The sequence below is a fragment of the Dermacentor variabilis genome, chromosome 1 (genome assembly GCF_050947875.1).
Source record: "Dermacentor variabilis isolate Ectoservices chromosome 1, ASM5094787v1, whole genome shotgun sequence".
NCBI lineage: Eukaryota > Metazoa > Arthropoda > Arachnida > Ixodida > Ixodidae > Dermacentor > Dermacentor variabilis.
In genome coordinates, this window is record NC_134568.1 from 60,420,800 (window position 1) to 60,438,215 (window position 17,416).

At 44.7% G+C, this 17,416-nt stretch overlaps 1 protein-coding gene across 1 annotated transcript in view; it reads left to right on the forward strand.

Moving 5' to 3' along the window:
- Nucleotides 1–386: 386 nt before the first annotated feature.
- LOC142578421 (high-affinity choline transporter 1-like) overlaps nucleotides 387–17,416 on the forward strand; it is an 89,463-nt gene continuing 72,433 nt past the window's right edge. The window contains exon 1 of the mRNA XM_075687809.1: nucleotides 387–664. The gene's annotated coding sequence lies outside the window, so the exon portion shown is untranslated. The remainder of the gene's footprint in view (nucleotides 665–17,416) is intronic.

Consider the following 17,416-nt stretch of genomic DNA (forward strand, 5'->3'; position numbering starts at 1 on the left):
TCGCTTTGTTCATTGCACGCACAGAGGTACGAACATTCCGAAGGGACAGAGCCCAGAAAAGAAATGGAAATAAAAAAAGGGCATGCTTCGGGGCTGTACGCTCACTTGTTACTTCCGTAGACAGCTTGCGCGCGCACACCTCCCAGCGTTCGGGGTCGCTTCCTCTCGCTCTCTTGCCGCAACACAGGCTCCACCGGCAGGACGCTTTCCGGATTGCACACGCGTTGCTTTCGCTCGATAGAGACCGGCTGGGAAAGTACGGAGGCTGTTTGCCATTCAAGGCAACGTACGTTTCGCTCCTCCCTCGCGCCTTTTTGTTTTTGATTCGAACCCTTTCTCTCGCGCTTGAGCGTTCTGGCCGCCGGCGTCGTCGGCAGTGGCTGAGAGTCAGATCGTTCCAGTCACCCGCCGGCACACGCGCCGGCAATCTGCCGGGATCAAGGCGAAGTGCTCAGACCAAGGCGGTCGAGTTGACCAACGCCGACGTTCTCGCAAATGGACGCGCGGACTCACGGAAAGTTCCGTCGGACACAGAGCTCGGAAAGGACACTGTGCCCTGAGCCGGCAACTGTCGTCCACACCTTTCTCGGAGCGTGTATGAATATGGATTCATAACATCGTGGACATCACAGCCATCATCACCTCCTTCGCACAGGCAATAGCGGTAAGGAAAATGTGGAGCGCACGCGGAGCAGGGTTCATTCGCCCCACTCTGCAGCAGCCACGTGAGGGTGCGCGCATCCGCGTGCGTATGTTAATGGTGCGTATGTGTGGCACGTGAGAGTTACTACTCCTTGATCGTCAAGTCACATGACGACGCTATTGACTTCATCGAGCATTTGCTTTCTGACGTGTCTGCGCCGAAGTATCCGTATCGGCGCTGGCTCCGAGAATGACAAGTAACGTTTAGGAGCATACTTTGTTGGGCGAGTTGGTGCATAGCTGTTGGAAGCGCTGTGGCGGAAAGTAAAAACACACCAGGAAAAATGAAGGAGACAGGAAAAGCGCCATTCAAGATTTTTTTCTTGTGCGTTTCTACCTTGCGCCACAGTACCTCGAAGGACAAACGTGCAGTGGCATCTTTCTTTCATCAGAATGCACCCAGCGCAACAAAGCATGAAATACGTACGTAGGAGCCAGTGGGCCAATACACTTCGTGTGGTTCTGTTGTGGATGTTCTTGCAATAAAATGCTTAGGTTGGATTTTTCGCGGAATGTAGGAGCCTGGTGTACCTTGTATATATGATCACATTGAAAGGTCAAGGAGCTTGCTACACCAGCTGTCGGGACCTTGAGGCACATCGCCAGCAACGGCCATTAGATGCAAATGTGGCGATTGCTTGCTTGTCGGCGCAGGTTGCCGTTCTAAGCTTTGGCGTTGCGCAATTGATGCACACTTATCTGTTTTCTATGTATATCTATCGCGTCTTATCGTTTGTAATCCGCGGAGTGGAAATGCTTATCAGGACCTCTATTTACGTCCCTTGGGGGCTTTCCAAGAAACTGTTTCACTTAGTGGCTTGATAGGCAGTTACATCTGTTGATACGAGTTCCCCACATTGTAAAGCAAACCGAACGGTTCACCTCTATAGAAAAAAAGAAAGCAGGTGGTGGGGGTATCTGTTATGGCTCTTCGCTGCCTGTGAATAGAAAAGCCATTTTATCACTGTTACTGTATGTGCATGTGTAGTATAGTCTGTTTTGCATCTCACCGCCTCGTGTACTTCCACACATTGATCCTGTAGTTCATGGCTATCCGTCTAACCCTTGCCCGAGCGACTGAAAAACATGCATTGACGGTTTTTTTATTATTTTGCTACAGACACCACTATGGTTGAATCATACTTTCGCACCTTCTGATTTTCTTTTTATTTCGGAACAATAAGAAGCACATTTTGCCGTGTACAGTCACGCAGGCAATATTGAGAAAGCGTCACATAAGTTATTCGGTGGGTTCATATTGAGTGTGCCGTTGGTGTCGAAGTGAGCTTCACTGAAATAATCATCCGACAAACAGTCACATTGCACTGTTTTTGTGACATATTTGGGTCGTTTCGCTTTCGTTCTTAGAAGTTTTATTCTACACGTGGTCTGCATATGTCTAATTGGTGCGATCCACCTAGTAAGGAAACCTGCAGTATAACCGTAGTTCGGGAGATCGTGTGGTGCGCGTCGTCTCGCAGTAAATATATGTCTGCCTGCCCGAGGCTCCGACTAACGCACTTTAGGAGCGCAATTTCGTCAATCTTTGCAAAGTTTCTCGTTCGCACTATTTTCTCAGGCTACTTTTCTAGAAGCTAAGGAAACGGAAGTCGCAACATTCGGAGGAGTGGAGTGCGCGAATCGCATTCCGGAATTCATATGAACGCGTGAGCTGGAGGCAGACACACCGGCTGCCGCACCCCTGTTGTCGGCATCCGACCCTTCGCCTCCTCGGCGACCAACTCATTTTGTCTTCCTCTGTACATTTAAAATCACTGGCACTGCCTGAGGTACTAGTAATATGCCTCGGCACGAGATATAGTCAGGTCTTATACGGTTGAATATGACGTTCGTCCTTTATTGTAGCGTTCATTCTTTATTATACCTTTCAGGAATTGACAGGGAAAATGTTTAGCATTGTTTGGGGAAATGTCACCGAATTCAGTTTTAGCGATAAGAGCAGAGTTGCTAAATATATCTGTCTCACAGAGGTGAAACTGTAGTGGGTCTAACAGAGCTTTCAGAATGACAACTTGAGAGAATCGTAAACAAAACCACTGGTATTTAAAAAATAAGTTCCAGTCATTACTGAAAACGTACTGAGATCTCCTGTGTGGGTATGTATATATCTTTAGAAAGGTTTGTAATGATCGGATATGGGTCCGAACACGCGTCATCAGTTTGTCTTTTCACTTTGTCTTTTCTATAACTACGTGGAGAAAACCCACTACAACAGCTTTCGATTTGGTGGGCGCCAGGGCATTCGTGCCTTGCGTCTTCTTTTGCCACTTGAATGCCTATGAGGCGCTTAATATGGCTGCTTTTAGCTTCCTAATTTTGGGCAGGGCCGGGTTTGTTTTTATTTTGTGCTAGTTCCGCTGGAATTGCGCTTCTCTGTGACGCTATGGGATAAGTACATATCCGATCCTCTATTTGTGAGCTCGAGGCCTCAGCTTCCCCCGGGAGCTTGCTTGGAGGGAGTGGGTCGAGATCTCCTGATCTCGTGTTTCCACGTCATTTTCGCGCTATGTACCGTGTCGGCAAGAATGATTATTGGTTTGACGAAAGTATAATAGTTATCACGAGACTGTATATTCTAGAACGGCGTGACCATGCGATATTTTCGTAGTTGCTACAGCATGATGTCTCGTGCTCAACTCTGTCGCTTGGGTTTGTTTGTGCGCTTATGCGCTTATTTCTTATATATTATTCTTTTGTTTCGCCTCTGTCAAACAGTCATAGTTCCAACTCGTGGATCTAACACTTTCGACCTTGTTCTGGTTTCAAATCTTGATATAATTCAACCAGTGCAATACATAAAAGGGCCTAGTGACCACAGCCTGATTGTGTTCGATGTTTCCGTCATGGTTCGCAACCGCTAACTTCTGACAAAATTTATACGCGACTACAACAAAGACAATTTTACAGAAATAAACGCTGAACTTGAAATTTTCGATCACTTCTCCCCATCGGCATATTCTAGGTCCGCCATACCTGCCCTCGTGCCATTAAATATCAAACATTCAATGTTCTAGGTCTGTAGATCAAAACTGGTTACTATACAAGCAGAAAATTCTTGATCTTATAGAAGCTAATGTACTACTAATTCGCATAAACGGGAACGTCAGCAGGCCCAGGTTCCGTAATGACGTCAGAAGATTATCGAAAAGAAAGAAGCGTCTATTCCGAGAGGCTAAACGAATTAATTCCAAGGATAAGGGGGAGAAATACTTGGAGTGCTTGCACCAATATAGGATTGGAATAAAGAGTTCCAAAAGAAAATTCTATCATGAGGATCCGTTGAACGTACCCCTTCACAGTGACGCTAAAAATTCTGAAACATACTTTCACCGAAAAACAGCGCACAACCCAACATACCTCTAATAATCCTGATGGATCCCCTGTTCCTCCTGAATACCAATCCAATGTTATGAACTCCTACTTTAGTCCTGTTTTTACTCGGGAATCCCCATTTTCCCTACCTCTCTATCAGATTACAGTTTTGTCCAAATGGATCCTGTACTATTTACCGCTGATGGAATTATGAAACTTATAGATGAGCTCAAAGTATCCAGTGCACCAGGTCCCGACTATATTCCATCAAAGGTACTTAAGAGTACTAAACTGGTTTCCAGCAAAATTCTACAATTTGTTTTTATGCAATCAATTTCTCATAGTTCTATTCTTAAGGACCGGAAAATCAGTAATGTTGTTCCTGATTTCAAGTACGGTAATGGTTCTGACGCGTCAGACTACCGCCCTATATCGTCTGCATCGTTTGCAAACTCTTAGAGCGCATTATATATTCAAATGTTACATCCCACCTCAATAAGAACTCATTTTTATTTTCTAAACAACATGGTTTCCGGCAAGGTCCGCCCTGTGATACGCAACTGTTTGAACTTAGAATTGATCTTCATCTCAATATGGATTTTTCTTTTCAGACAGACGTGAGCTACCTCAATTTCGATAAAGCTTTCGACCGCGTAGCCCATATTCGTTTAATCTCAAAGCATTCTCGACTTCACCTTGACCCTCTAATACGATCATGGATTGAGTGATTTTTGACTAATCATTTAAAGCTGCCTGTTATTGATAATCAGGAGTCTAAAACTTGCGACGTAATGTCAGGTGTTTCTCAAGGTTCATTTCTTGGTCCTCTCTTGTTATTGATATTTATTAATGATCTCCAAAATGATATCTTCTCTTCTACCCGACTTTTTGCAAATGACTGCGTCATTTATCGAAGAATTGCTTCCCGCAGTGTTCAGTTTAAACTTCAGGAACATTTGCATAAAATTGAGAATTGGTGTACTTCATGGCAAATTTCTTTAAAGGTCTCTAAATGTAAATTTATGCAGGTTTCTCGTAAAAGACTTAACGTTACCTATAATGTTTCCCTTAACTCCGTTACTATCGAGCAGGTTGATTGACATCGCCATTTTGAAGTAACAATCACGAGCAACTTATCTTGGTCAGATCATATAATCAAGCTCGCTGCCGATATTCCCAAGTCCCTCGGCTTCATCGGAACATTCCTCGATCTCTTTCCCCATTCCATTCGTCAGCTAGCCTACGAAACCTATATCAGCACAAGACTCGAGTATGCCTCCGCCACCTGAAGCCTCCATCAAGCTTATTTAATTAACGCGTTTGAAGCAATTCAAAATCGAGTTTCACGGTTTATCACTTCCCTATGTCATAAGAATATTAGTATTACTAACATCAAATCATCCTTTAGTCTTCCATATTTCTCAATGCGCTGCAGGTTCAGTCGCATTTTTCTTTTCCTCAATATACACTATAACTTTCCGGATATACATGGTGCTCTCCTGCTTTCTCTTAATCGTACTACCTGCCGTCTTTTCAATTCCCGTAGTTTACAGCGACTTCCAAATCCTTTAACCAATCATTTCTACGAAACACTGTTGAAGATTGGAACAAACTTCCTGAGTCTATTGTCACTGAGTCAAAATTCAAAGATAGTCTAAAAGCCTTTCTCATTGTCTAACTGTCTTGTGCGTCTTGTTTTTTATTTATCGATACTTTTTTCTGGACATGTGTTATGATACATTATCTTTTATTTCAGAGTTTCTTATGTATGGCTTTCTTTCTGCCATCAGTCCTTGACTATGTTCTATCTTTTCAGTGCATTTTATTATCCTTACACTTACGTTATTTTTGTTATATCACGCACTGTATAATGTTTCATGCTGCCTCCATCTCCTTGTGTAATGCCCCTTGGGTTATTTAAGGAAAGATAAATTAGTATTATGATGAAGATGGTGTGTGACCACCGTATTGTGATCTACAATAGTTGTATTATCGTATCTTTTCTTGATGGTATGTACATACCAGTGATGTTGGCGTGCCCTGGAACAAAGACAGTCCCCGAAAGTGTACCTAGGGAAGTGAAGTTGAACAGTAACCAGCCTGAAAACTATTAACTATTGTTGATAGACAATAGTAAATTTTATAATTGGCTTTTGCAGTATCTGCATGAAACGAATCCCTGTGCTTATATATGTGTGATTTGATCTCGATATTATTCCGGGGGGCAACTCATGGAAACAAAAAGAAAGGCCGCTCATTAATGATCTTGATTACCTCCATGCTGCCATATAGGTATTCACTTTGGCTTGTGTTATTACCCGGATTTTAAAGGCCCTCTACGGCTTTCTGGACAGCTTTAAGTTGAATTAGCGTTGTCGTTTTATGCCAGTGCAGTCAGTGTCGCATGATCCTGCGTGTTGACATGATAATATGCTGTTGCGGTGCGGCATGTCCGATGCTGCAGCTCTCTTTGCGCAGGATGGCTACTAAATACGCGTTCCTCTGTGTCCACCAGCTTTTTACGTGCTTTTTCTGTTCTGTCCGTTCAGCGTTAATTTTCTTGTCCACGAGAGCGTGATAGCTGAGACTTGTTCATGATGACTCTGACCCTTTATCCGTCCTTGTGCCCACGGCCTGTCCTTGGCTTTCGTGCATGTAGGAGACCCTGTATATTGCGCCTATTGGAGACTGGTGAACTGGTTTCCCGAGTGCTAAAAACGAAAATAAACTGCGGTGTCTAACTTCACGAAACTGCACAGCGGGTTGCGAGTAAGGCTGTAGGGGAGGGCCTCGGATTAATTTTGACCACATGGAGTCCTTCACACGTGCACCTAAATCTAAGAAGGCCTACATGAGCGTTGTTGCATTTTGCTCCATCGAAATGCCGCCGACGTGGCCGTGAGTCGAACTAGCGAACTCGCGCTCAGCAGCAGAATGTCAGCCACCGCGGCGGATGTTTCTTGCCGAATTCTCGAGGGCGCTTTCCATTGGTGAGAGTTGAGCGTAGCTTTGTAGCTCTTCATTTCTTGTGTGTTGTGGAGGCCTGTAATTTCTCGGACGGCGACGTTATACACGCTTTTCACCTGTAATATTCTCCGCTCTTTGGCGAGGATGTAATCAGAAATCCCCTACGATATTTTAGATGGTAGCGTCACTTCAATAAGTCTTGCTGAAGTTTCGATTCGTGCACCTTTGTTTCTATGCGCTATGCGCTTGGTAAGTCATAGATTAGGTTTCCATTGTTGCCGTAGTTGTAATCTCGGCGGGTTTTCTTTTCTTTGATAACATTGACCAGGGCCGTGAAGTGCCTAGCATTCGCTGACCACGCAACTGTAGCGACAGCTGTGCGCTTTTGGGACGGCCCCGTATACGGGAAAATCGTGCCTTCTACGCGGACGTGCACAATCCAGTGTGCTTGAGAGCGGTCTCAGTTACATGCAGGGCTGTCAGCACAATTCTTTTTTCCTCGCTTCTTAACGTATGGTTTATGTGTTGTCCATAACGTAATGGTTGTCGGCGTTGGTGGTGAACCAGACTTCGTTCATTCTGCTGTTTCCAAGAAGACGCGAGTTCTATGTCGAACAGGATTAGGGGTATTCGAAATGTCTTTGATACCCCGATTAACCCCGATCCTGTTCTTGCACCACCTGCTTTCTTGGTTACCGGGCCGAACTTCAGTTAGCATGTGCTGTCCTCGAAGAAAGCTTTAACGATGGTTGGTGATCTCGTTGCCCATCCATAACGTCTAATTATCTTAATGAGGGTATCGTGCGCGTCAGACACGACGCTCATTAGATATCTTTAAGTTCACAACCAATAAAATATCTGGCCTTGTCCATTTCGTGCTTCTGTTCATCGTGTTAAGAAGTAAGAACGAACTGTATTGTGTGCTAAGTTGTTTCTTGAACACTGTTCGGATAAGATGAAAAAAGATATTGTTGACATTCCTGATAATGTGAGAGGCGTTTTGTCGTAACCATTTCCACCAGTTTGCATACAATTCAGACAAGTGAAAGCTGCCGCAGGTTGATTAGTTGGTTCGATCTTATGTGTTCAGTATCGATATTACTCTCGAGTGTTTCCATTCTCTGGTATGTCTTTTCTGCCCAATGTTCCAGGTCAAGGTGTCTGAGAGGCCCGGTACTCGGCCACTCATATGCAGGGACGCTGCCTTCTTACCGTCCTTTCTGCCGATACGCTTACGTAACGGCTCTATTATCGCGATCAGGGAAAACCAGCCAATGATGGCTTTAGCTTCAGTTACACCCCAGTGTATACTGAGATGCAATGGTCAGCGAATGATTTCGAGAAAGGGGAATTCAAGAAAATGCGAACATGTGTGTTGCGAGGCCTCTTGAAGGGGACCAGGCTGCACCACAGGTCGCATCAATCATGTCATTATCTGCAAAATAGCGGTCCAGACAAACTATGTGTGTAAATGGTTTCCCTCGTTACGCTCCCCTACTCTCATCCCACCAGTGCGGACGGCCGTTCAGGCGACATCAAACTGCTCTTGACAGTTATGGTGCGATCAGCAGTGATTTCCTTCCTTTTCTTTATATTAGTATTTATTTTAATAAGCAACAACCCATTACTGCTCTTTGCTGTGCCTAATAAAGAAAGGGAGATTTCATCCACCAGTGCACTTTATGCAGTGCACCGGCTACTTCCTCACAGCAAACGGTCATCAGACGATGCACCATTTGAATGAGAAATTGCTGAAACCACGCTTATGTAGCTACCGGGATGGCAACGCCGAGATACCACACGAGGAGAGGCCCCTCCATTTGTGAACAGAGAGGCCGTTTCGAGCGGGCCAGCAACGACCGCTAGAGACACACGGACTTAGCGTTCCTCGAGACCGGATAGGGCAGTGATTATTCTTTCTTCTATCCTGTTCCTCTGTCATTCGTCACACTGAATAGCCATTTCTGGCGATACGGTGGCGTGCAAACGAATGTCGAAGAGTTTAAAAAATGTAGTTGAAAAGAAAATGAATCAGTGTTACCCCCGTCCATTTTATTTGAAATACGGCATATATTGCTCTTACCACGTCCGTCCTGGGTCAAGGCGGCGGCAACTTGCTATCGTATGGGCGCCAACACGCGTGGTTTTACGACCACTTTTCTTGAGGGCTGTTCACACATGAACATATATACTATATGACAGATGCGCAATTTTTGTAGACCTATTGGAGACATATCATCATCATCATCATCATCATCATCATCATCATCATCATCATCATCATCATCATCATCATCATCATCATCATCATTCTGTTTACGCCCACTACAAGGCAAAGGCCTCTCCCATACTTCTCCAACTACCCCAGTCATGTACTAGTTGGGGCCATGTCGCTCCTGCAAACTTCTTAATCTCATCCGCTCACCTAACCTTCTGCCGTCCCCTGCTACGCTTCCCGTCCTTTGGAATCCAGTCCGTAACCCTTAATGACCATCGGTTATCTTCCCTCCTCATTACATGTCCTGCCCCCCCCCCCCCACATTTATTTTTCTTGATTTCAACTAAGATATCATTAACTCGCGTTTGTTCCCTCACCCAATCTGCTCTTTTCTTATCCCTTAACGTTACACCTATCATTCTCCTTTCCATAGCTCGTTGCGTCGTCGTCAATTTAAGTAGAACCCTTTTCGTAAGCCTCCAGGTTTCTGCCCCGTACGTTCGTACTGGTGAGACACAGCTGTTATACACCTTTCTCTTGAGGGATAATGGCAACCTGCTGTTCATGATCTGAGAATGCCTGCCAAACGCACCCCAGCCCATTCTTATTCTTCTGATTATTTCAGTCTCATTATCCGGATCCGTGGTCACTATCTGCCCTAAGTAGATGTATTCCCTTACCACTTCCAGTGCATCGCTACCTATCGTAAACTGCTGTTCTCTTCCGAGACTGTTAAACATTACTTTAGTTTTCTGCAGATTAATTTTAGAAACAATTTTAGAATGTTTAGATTTTTGGGGACTTATATCGTAGCACGAAAGACTGCTACTACATTTTATTTCAGTTTTTACCTTGTATTCGGCACGTCCATTGCCCTGCGTTCTTGGCTATTCCCGAAGAGCCTGAACATTTTCTAGATACAAAAGGATTCGACCTGCTGAATTCCTGCTGGACTGACCCGGCTGCGCCAACTTGATCCTTTCGTTGATCAGTTTTTGACGTGCTCAGACGCCAGCATTGTTGTCAGTCAAATATATGTACAGTATTGAAATTTATTTTCATAATAACAGCTGACCTTCATAATTTTTGTGGTTTGTTTACTTTTACCTCCTTAAAGAATTTACTGCGGTTTAACGAAACTTTATTTACCCAGGATGTTTATTCCTGGTTAGAAAATTTCTGTTTCCCCATGAGTACGTCACACAGAATAAGAGAATGGATTAAAATGATGCTTAACATCTACTGCCGCCAACAGTGGAGCGAACTTCGGTATTACACCGTACAAAACAGCCAGTTTTTTTTTTTTTTTTGCTGTAGACGCATTATTTCTTTAAATAATATCTTCGCATTCGCTTTTGTATTCCGTTGCTCACATTGGGAATTCGCTGCACTTGGTTATAATAGGCACTATTTCGCATACCCATCCGCCCGCGCCTGCATTATTAATTCGCCTCTGTAGAGGAGCGTCTCATGCTGAGGAAAGCAAACATGCGTAAAAAGACAAACTGATCACAAGACAAAAAAGAAAAGAAAGATACATGCAGTGTATGTTGTTGTGCAGTGTAGGTTGCTCCGAGCATAACGGAGTTTCTCCACGATCTAATCGGATGATGCGGTCCTGAAGGATGCAGTTGTGCCCTTTCAGGTCACTCAACGCTTTGCGCATTTTGCGCGTCGTGTGTGTTAATCTTACTGCAATGCTCACATTACAATGATTCTAGTGATGAAAAATATACTAGCGGCGAGCGTGCTCGAGCCAGCGAGTAATCACTTCCCGCAAAAGTGTCAGCGACTTCGTAACGTGCCAGCTTGTGGCCCCTCAAGTGGCAAGAGCAAACAAAAGAAGAAGTGGTAGAGAGGACTGCAGAAAAAGTATCGATCGATCAGCTGCTGCGGCAGGCCGACAGGTACTGTTACCGTAGGGGGCTTTGACTGATGTCATTCTGCTTTAGAGTAGACGTAGAATAGTCGTATATTTAGTTACACACAACGTGTTTCGCAGTTTACGCTTGAACTTCATTAATTTATATACTCATGAGTTATCTCAAGTCTCGCGAGGTTAGGGTTCTGTGTGTTTCAAAACACGCTCGTTTCCCTGTAGAATCCTTCACTTGTCTTGAAGCTACCAATAATGAAGTAGACACAATTAAAGAAAACAAAACATAGAAACTGAAATAATCAACTGCTATATAAATTAGTTTTTTAATAAATCTAAACATACAACTAATAACTAGTGGTGTTCGAATAGTGATATCTCCGAATCGAATACGCGCATTTGAGAAAAATTGCCTTCGTATATCAAATCAAATATTATGTACGCTTCATTCTAAGCAAAGTGAGATACAAATTTTTTGTGGAGTCCGTATGATAAAAATTGAGGCTTACTTGCGTTATTTGCCACGTGTACATAATGCCTTTTTCAAATAGGCGTCTGTTCAACAAAGCAGCTTTCGAATGAAAAACAACTGCTTTCACTTACCTGGCACACCGTGACTATGACTAATGAAATGAGAAAACAGAACGTCACCTGCTTCACGCAGCACGCTGAAATGAGTTGATATTCTATGAAAGAGAGAAGCGTTGTACTACAGCACCACGTATTGTAGTAAAGGTGTATAAATAAAGAGAAATGGTTAAATAATAGCTTCACCTAAACGGAAACATAACTAAGTATATAGACGGCCTGAAAAAGGAGTCATTCTTATTGAATGACTGCAATTAGTAACCGCGACTTTCATGCAGAAGGGATCGTTCGGAACATTCCTCAATTGCATCTACCTCTCCCTGGGGAGGCTAAAATAAGTGTTATTATCTCTTATATTCCAACAGAAGCGAATATTCAAAAAATCCTAATACTGAATTCTCGGATCAAATGCTGTTCAAGTACGAATTAAATAAGTCCTGTTCAATTCGTATTCAAAAAAAAAAGTTTTTAATGTGGTACACCCCTACCCCTAACCGAAAATTGCAACGTCGCAAGCAGCCTGAATTATGCGACGCTACGTATTAATTGCTCAAACAGATTGTTACACGCGTTGGCGGCAGTGCTTTCTCAAACACTGCCGCCAGCGCGTGTAACTTTGTTTTGTCGCCAACGACGAGGTAATATGCACGAAGCGCGACATTTCAAACACTGCAAGATGTCATAGGCGACTCCCTGGAACATGATAACGGGACACATTTGTGCATCATTCATTGACTGGCGAAGTCCCGGACGCTAGTGGGCGTCGAGGAAACCGTGAGAGAATTCGTTTTGCAGTTTATTTAAAAAAAAACGTAGAACGAAAAGATTATAAAGATCGGAAGAAAGGTTGGCACGCTTGAGCAGGGGACAAAAGATAGCCGAGCACACAGATTGACACGATACACCTTCCTCCTCAATTTATAAGTTCGCTTGAACTTCTTTTTTTCGGCCATTGGCTCACTATTGAAAGTTTCTCGTGTAGCTTAAGCGACGTGGTGGCCTAACTTGCCACTGTGAGCTTCCTAATCTGGAGAGAGTCACTGACACCATCACATTCGTTGAAGATTGGCGCGCTGATGGGGCTGCGCCAACCTGGGATTCAAGTAACGTCCTAGTCGTGACTTGAATAATCGTCTGAGACTCGCCGGTGGAAGCCCTTATTTCTCTTCTTCAAGAGTTGGCGTTTTAGCCGTTGCGTCCTATTGTCTTCCGTTCGAACGTAATAGGACATGGGCCCTGCTGGTGCTACCACTTTGACTTTGAGTAACCATGCGCCACTCTTCCCGAGTACTAAGGCGTCCCCGTAGAGGCGTAGAGACGATGTACGGTTGATGCGTGGGCGGTTTGTGCTTCTTCACTTGGACAGTTGGCTGGCCTGGAAGGTTGGGCAGCGGGGTGAGCAGGGCACGTCCTTGAAGTAACCGATTCTCCAGGATACAGGCCATACTCCAGGGACCTCACCCCGTAAGGTAGTACAACAAGCCAAAAGCCATATTTAGACTCTGACGGGTTATCTTTTTTTTTCTTTTTATAACCTGCACGCCTTCATTCCGCCAGAACAATTGACTTCGGAAATTGCGGGCTAGATGTGACGTGCGGGATGTCATACAATTTTGCGAAATGGGCAAATTCCCGACTAAACTCTCATTCGTTGTCTGCGCATACCTTGACGGAAATGCCGTATCTTGAAAACATTGCTGCGAGCCTTTCAGTGGCTGAAGATACTGTGGTCTTGTGCGGCAGTCCGACTTCTGGATAGCACAGGCTACTGCATACAAAAGGATATGGACATTGATGCGGTAACACGTTTAAGTAGGGGTTCGACACATCGTTAGTGGTTTTGACGGTTGAGTGTGTGCGCGCTTCCCCCAAAGTGCAGATTTTTGAATAACAGCTCCAACATCGCAGTCAATGTCTGGCCAGTACACCAGCTGTTGCATCCTTGATTCATATTTGCTTGTACGAAAATGACCCCCTGAATGCATTTTAGCATATCAAGCCGCATGCACGAAGGAACCACATTTGCTCCATATTCTGTTCGACACCGGCCTTCCTTCAGTAGTCAACGACTTTGATTTGTGGATCGGACGTGGTCTTTCGTGCAAGTCAAATCGTTGTTTTTTTTTCGCTCACGGATGCCGCCATGACGGTAAGGGCATGAACTTCGACATGACCAGTCTCCACCTCAGTGACATCACCAGCGTCCAGTGCTCTTGACACCATGTCCATCCACTGCATTTATTTTCCAGGAATAAAGTAGCGTGTAAACGTACCTGAACTAAAAAAAAAAAAAAAACGTTGCAACTCGGTCGGCCTATTGAAAATGTGCTAGTTTTTTTTTGAAATATCTATCAACGGTCTGTGTTCAATTTCAAGTAGCAGCGGGCGACCATATACGAAAGGGGTAAACTTCTCAGAACGAAAAATAAGGACAAGAAGTTTCTTTTTCTCTTTTTGAATAACATTGCTTTGTTTCTGTCAGACCGCTCGACGCGCACTCTACCGGCTTAATCTATTCTCATGGCTCTGCGGTAGAATGAAACCAATACGGTTTGGGAAGCGTGTGATGCTATTTTTGTTTGCTTGCGACAGTTTTAGTTCGCTTGTGCCCGCGCACTTTAGTCACGCAGAAGCTGTCCCTATGTGAGAAGAAGAATGCTAGGCCATATGTTGCCTGCGTGGTTGGCATGGTCTGTGACATTCCACTAACTAGCGGTAGGACTTATATTGGTTGAAAAGGCCGCTGCGTTTGTAACACAATTGAAGTACGAGCTTTCAGTCAAGAACAAGATTTCCGCACATTTGCCTATGCACTCTGGTTTCTGCACATGCGAGCCAAGTTCATGATACATGCGAAGTCATTCTAATGTCCGCATGCTCGGCAAAAGCAAATATGTTTTAGCACGTGATTTAATGAAGGCATATAACGTCAGAAAGAAACAAGATATTTGTATCCGCGATACCTCGGTGGTCCTGCGCAGCCATCAATATTAATTATTCGCGTGTTTCTCAGAATAAGAATGCATTTTGTCAATTCAATGTTTATTGCTATGTGGTCTTTTATTTCTGCACAAATATGTTTGCGCACGCTATCACCTTCCGTATAAGATGTACCTGTACTCTGAATAAAGTTAGATGCGAGTAGCTTTCTTTGCTGTCCTGTCTTTTTCTTACTTGTTTCCGCGTCTTTTACACCACAAGAAGTATGAACCAATTAACTATCCCAGCAATTGCCGACTGCCGATTTGGGTCACAAGCCATATTCTAGTAATGACCACGACGTCAGCTCGGTATGGGTCGATTAAAGCCAACAATACATCTCATCTGTTAAGAACGTTTCTTGAGTTGCAAAGTAGAAACGAAAAGATTTTAGAGCGCAGCTCTTAGGCTCCCGTTCATGCGGCGAGCGTCGGCGGCGGTGTAACTGAGCGAACGACCACAGCAAAAGATGGAAGCGAACGCGGAACGCAGCGGGGGATGAAAGCCGCGAGGAGGAAAGCGGAGAGGAGGGTGCAGTGGAACCATGAGCTGGAAAGCTGAGGAGGGAGTGGCGGAAGCGTGAGAACAAAAGCGTAGGGCGGCGACCATGGCTACGAGATGGCGCCAGAGTAGCGAGCGCGCTTCGTCCGGGGGGTCTGTCGGCGGCAGCTGCTGCGAATCGCGTCACCCACACCCTGCCTCTCGCGATCTCCGATTAGCGAGGCAGTCGCGCTGCACTGTTTTTGTGAGTGACAGCACGTGCAGCTTTATCTAGCTAAGAGAAAGAATGTCCAGTAGTTATCACTTAAATATTTCAAAGGCTCTTCTGATTTATTTACTTCATTATGTGTTTCAAAAGTGTGCGAGAAGAAGCGATGTTCGTTACGAAATCATATTAACTTTGTATTCTTGATGTTAGTACTTATCTGTCAGTCAACATACCGTCGGCTTACTTCCTGCGAGTCTTTCTCACTACTCACTACAATCATTATGATCTGTTAAGGATACAGTAAATGATAGCAAGCAGACACATTTCAGAAACATACCAGCGCAATTATCATTTATTCATATTACAAACAGCATTCACACAAGTACTGAAGCGCGTGCGTGTGTGTTTGTGGAAAAAAAAGGAAGGAAAGAAAGAACATGGCCTCAACACCTTGGGCGTGCAGCACAGCATCCTACAACTACGCGCTGTCCTCCTATAGCACATTAGTACATAGCGCTAGAATTACATTTAAAAAGAACCCGCCGTGGTTGCTCAGTGGCTATGGTGTTCGGCTGCTGAGCACGAGGTCGCGGGATCGAATCCCGGCCACGGCGGCCGCATTTCGATGGGGGCGAAATGCGAAAACACCCGTGTGCTTAGATTTAGGTGCACGTTAAAGAACCCCAGGTGGTCAAAATTTCCGGAGTCCTCCACTACGGCGTGCCTCATAATCAGAAAGTGGTTTTGGCACGTAAAACCCCAAATATTATATTATTATTACATTTAAAAAGAGCAGTGGCTAGCTATCCAGCTTGCCAAACGCACAGTCAGTCAGACGGCAATGAATATATTAGCCCAGTGGTCCATTGCACTCTCTCACAGGTGCACGGGTGCACGAGATCTACAGTCCCACACACTTTCAGTCAGATATGCGAGAGGATTTTTATTTTCTGTTTCTTTCTTTAGCGACATGAAGAAAATAAGCAAGCGAGGAAACATCTGAAAGCCAGCCCGAAAAAAAAATTAAATTGTGGGGTTTTACGTGCCAAAACCACTTTCTGATTATGAGGCACGCCGTAGTGGAGGACTCCGGGATTTTCGACCACCTGAGGTTCTTTAACGTGCACCTAAATCTAAGTACACGGGTGTTTTCGCATTTCGCCCTTATCGAAATGCGGCCGCCGTAGCCGGGATTCGATCCCGCGACCTCGTGCTCAGCAGCCTAAGACAAGCCAGGCAGAAACATTACACACGTCAGCCAACATGTCTTCCGCGGCTAAACGCAAATTTGCAACATTGAAGCTTAACATTAGGAGACTGCTATGTTGGGCTAGTTGGTGCATAGCGCAAAATTAGCATAACAGTAATAAATTACGGGATCTTACGTGCCAAACCCCCATATGATAATGTGGCACGCCGCATAAGGGCACTCCGGATTAATTTTGACCAACTGGGTTACTTTACGGTGCACCCAAAGCACGGTACACGGGCATTTTTGCATGTAGCCCCCATTGAAATTCGGACGCCGTGGCCGGGATTTGGGGACCTATAACGTAAAACTATTCCAATGCGTTTTTATTCCAATCTCCTTACGTCAAATTTGCGTAACCGCCGAGGCAAGCATCGGGCGGTGACCAGCAGCGTTGCCTCAACAGCTTAATCAAACGCTCTCTTAGTTTATACCAGGTCACTTTGCTTTCAAGACGAATAACATTGCCTACATTCAGCAGTTTTTCATTTGTAATTGGCTGCCAGGAGACGAGGAGCACGCTTAAGTGGAGAGGGTTTCGATGGGGCCGAGCCAGTGCACTGAATATAGATACCTGGATTAAGAGGGTGGTACTAAAGCCCCTCCATACACGTTGCAGGGGCTTTAGGTGGCACCAGCGCCTGCGATTGGACCGCTTTCCCTTATTTACCTTGCGGTGGCTGGCAGAAAATCGCGCCGGCGTGCAACGGAAGGTTAAGAATGCCGCCAAAACGAATCCTCAGCAAGGAAGAGTTGGCAAAGCGATTTCGTAAACGTGCCGAAAGTGCTCGAAAG